Source organism: Pristiophorus japonicus, chromosome 28 (assembly GCF_044704955.1).
Source record: "Pristiophorus japonicus isolate sPriJap1 chromosome 28, sPriJap1.hap1, whole genome shotgun sequence".
Classification (NCBI taxonomy): domain Eukaryota; kingdom Metazoa; phylum Chordata; class Chondrichthyes; family Pristiophoridae; genus Pristiophorus; species Pristiophorus japonicus.
In genome coordinates, this window is record NC_092004.1 from 4,305,835 (window position 1) to 4,310,023 (window position 4,189).

The window sequence follows — 4,189 nt, forward strand, 5'->3', positions numbered from 1 at the left end:
TCCGCGATCTGCAGCTGCCAATTCCCCTGATTCTGAATCTAACACCCTGGTTGTGGAGGTAATTCATATTTTTCTGGAGCTCCTGATGTCGCAGTTGAGGAGATCCTAATTCCTCTGTTTCTGGGGGTAACTCACATGTTTCTGTTGCTTACTCAACTGTTTCAGTAGGTAATACTTCTGTTTCTGGTGCTTATTCCCCAGTTTCTGGATGTCCTAGTCCCTCTAGTTCTGAAAATGGTTTATTTGTTTGTGGTGTTCCTAATGTCACTGATAATGGAGCTCCATATTTCGCAGTTTATGGAGCACGTCATCATCCTTTTCTTGCAGCTACGAGTTCCCCTATAAATCCGAATTGTCCTGTTAATGGTGCATTCTCCAATTACCCCTGCTATAGGAACTGCTAATTTGCCTTTTTCCGGAGATGTCTCCACATTTCCCACTTTATTGTGCCCTAACCTGTGTTCCATGTTGATGGAGCCCTCTCCCAAATTCCCTGCACCTGTATCTCATAAATCTCCTGTATCTTTTGCTTCAAATTACCTTCTTTATGGAACCATAATTGCCTTGTTACTGGATATCGTAATCTCATGCTGCTGAAGATAAACACCCTGTTTCTTTGCTGCAATCGTTTCCGGAACACTTGATACTGCCCCTTGATCGAGCAAATTCCCATAATTCTAGGGACAATTACCCTGTTTCGGGTGCTGCTAATACCTGTGTTTATGAACCTCCTAATTCCCCGATTTGTGGAGTTAATTCCAGTGATTCTGTAACTAATTATCTTGTTCAGGGTCTAATCCTTCTATTCCTGGAACTGCTATCGTCAATGTTTCAGGAGTTCCTCATACCCAAATTTCGAGAGTTCCAACTTTTCCTTGTTTGTGGAGCCCATCATTGCACAATTTCTGGAGCTACAAATAGCACTGTTTGTGGAACGCCTAATTTATGTGGCTACTATTTCCCTGATATATATATAGCACCGGATTGTCTTGTACAAGGTGCACTCTCCTAATTCCTCTGCGAAAGGAAAATCGAAGACGCCTTTTTATGGAGATTTGCCCCAATTTCCCAGTTCCTGGAGCGACGTTCCATGTAGATGTGGTGGTCACATAATTCCACTCTCCCTGGATCTCGTAAATATTCTGTTTATTTTGCTCCGAATTACGTTGGTTTTGGATCCACACTTCTCTTGTTTATGGATCTCATGATTCCTCTTTTTCTATAGCCGAAATTCCCTCTGTTTCTGGAGCACTCCATTCTCCAATTTCTGGAGATAATCAACATATTTTAGGCCATAATTCGACTCTTTCTGTTGCTCCTAAATCGGGCGTTTCTGAAGCATATAATTCACTGGTTTGTGGAATAAATTCCAGTATTTATGCAACTAATTTTCCTGATTCTGGAATTTATTCATAAATTTAAGGAGATACTATTCCCCCTATTTCTGGAGCCTATTCCCTCATTCTGGGGCTAATTTCTCTGTTAATTACCATGTTTCAGGCGCTCCCTCAGTACTGACCATCCGACGGAGCGGCGCTCACTGAGTACTGACCCTCCAACAATGCAAAGCTCCCTCAGTACTTCCCCGCCGACAGTCCGGCGATTCCTCAGTCCTGCCTCTCCGACAGTGCGGTGCTCCCTCAGTGCTGCCCCTCCAACAGTGCGGAGCTCCCTCAGTACTGCCCCTCCGACAGTGCGGTGCTACCTCAGTCGTGCCGCTCCATCAGTGCGCTCTCCATTAGTACTGCCCCTCCGACAGTGCGGCCCTCCCTCACAACTGCCCCTCCAACAGTGCGGCGCTCCCTCAGTACTGCCCCTCCGACAGTGCGGCGCTCCCTCAGGACTGCCCCTCCGACAGTGCGGTGCTCCCTCATTACTGCCCCTCCGACAGCGCGGTGCTACCTCAGTCGTGCCGCTCCATCAGTGCGATCTCCATAAGTACTGCCCCTCCGACAGTGCGGCGCTCCCTCACAACTGCCCCTCCAACAGTACGGCGCTCCCTCAGTACTGCACCTCCGACAGTGCGGCGCTCCCTCAGTACTGCCCCTCCGACAGTGCGGTGCTCCCTCAATACTGACCATCCGACAGTGCGGCGCTTCCTCTGTACTGACCCTCCGACGGTGCGGCGCTGCCTCAGTCCTGCCCCTCCGACAATGCGGCGCTCCCTCAGTACTGCCCGTCTGACAGTGCGGCTCACCCTGAATATTGCCCCTCCGACAGAGCGGCGCTCCCTCAGCACTGCCCCTCTGACAGTACAGCGCTCAATGAGTACTGATCCTCCGAAAGTGCGGTGCTCCCTCCGTGCAGCCCGTCCGACAGCATGACGCTCCCTCAGTACTCCCCTTCCGACAGTGCGGGACTCCCTCAATACTGCCCCTCCAACAGTGCGGCGCTCACTCAGTACTGCCCCTCCGATAGTGTTGCCATCTCTTAGTACTGCCCCTCCGACAGTGTGGCGCTCTCTTAGTACTATTCCTCCAACAGAGCTGTACTCCCTCAATACTGCCCCTCCTACAGTGCGGCCCTCCTCAGTACTGCCACTCTGACAGTGTGGCGCTCACTCAGTACTGCCCCTCCGACAGTGTGGCGCTCTTTCCGTTCTGCCTCTGCGACAGTGCAGCGCTCACGCCTCCTACACAATTCAATCTCTCTCTCACCTCCCCCCCGGCTTAAGCATACTCTTTTCCCCGCTCCATCTCTTTCTTTCCCACCCACCAAAGCTATCTCTCTTCCCGCCATTCAAGCCCTCTCTATTCTCCCTCCACCCAAGCTCTTTCTCCCATGCCCCCGCCAAGCTCACACTCTCCCCTTCCCAACAAGCTTGCTCTACCCGAAGCTCTCTCGCTCTACTCCCACACCATAAGCTTTCTCTTCCCCGCGAAAAATGCTCTTCTAACTATCCCCAACCCTTCTACCCTTCCAAGTTACGTAATGCCCATACATCCTATCTTCTACCCCCGCCCCGCAACGCTCCGCTACCACTTCCAAGCTCTTCTACCCACCAAGCTCCTACTCCCTAAAGCACTCCTATGCCACAAGCTCTGCTGCAACCCCAATCTCTCCTAACTCTCCAAACTCTCCTACCAACCCCCAACCTCTCAAACACCTCCAAGCCCAACTATCCACCGAAGCTCTCTGCCCCCAAGCTCTCCTCCCCGCCACGCAAGCTCCCTGCCCCCAAGATATCTGCTCCCCCACAAGCTATTTTACCACCACCAAGCTCCATTCCCCACAAGCTCACTCCCCCAAGCTCACTTTCCCCCACAAGCCCCATTCTATCCCCTACAGGCATACTTCTCACCGCCCCCAAGCTATCTTCCACGCACCAAGGCTCTCCTGTACCCCCACACAAGCTCTACTACAACCAACACGCTTCTACCCCACTCCACACTTCTCTTCAACACCCAAGCTCTTCTACCGACCAAGCTCTCCTACTCCCCACAACCTCTTCTATACTCGCAAGCACTTCTGCGCCCTAAGCTCTCCCCCAATGTCTGTACACACCAAGCTCTCTCCCCCATCTCTCCAATCCCTGCAAGCATTCCTAACCCCCCAAGCTCTTCTACAAGCCGCCCCGCTAATTTCTCCTACCCTTATCCCCAAGCTGTGAAACTTTCTAAAACTCCTACTTTTCGTCTTTCAGGAGCAAATTCCACAGTTTCTCGACGTTATTCCCATATTTCTGGCGCTAACTCCCTTGTTTCTCCGCTAACAATACACATCGAGCGACGAATTCGATGCTGCCCATTTTGCACTACTGACCGAGATAAGTTTCTAGACCATACTTTTAATATTTTGTAGCATGATAAATGCTTCTGCAATGATCAGTGGCTGTTCTTTTCACCACCAAATTGCAAACAGCAATCAAAATAGATAGATGACTTCTGAAAAGTGTGCAGCAGTATTCATCATTCTCCAGTCTCATTAGCATACCTTTGTTCAATTGCACTGTTCAAGTAAATACGAAGGCAGCATATTATCTCAATGATGGTAGATTAGGAAAACAAGAGGTCCAACTAGACCTGGGTCTCTAGAAAATCAGCCATTGAAAGTTGGCATGAAGGTTTAGCAGTCAGTGAAAAATAGCAAATTCTAAGTTGGCCTTCATATCTAGGGGATTTGAGTAAAGGAGTAGAGAATTCTTATTGCAGTTGTACAGGGCCTTCGTGAGGCCTCACCTGGAATATTT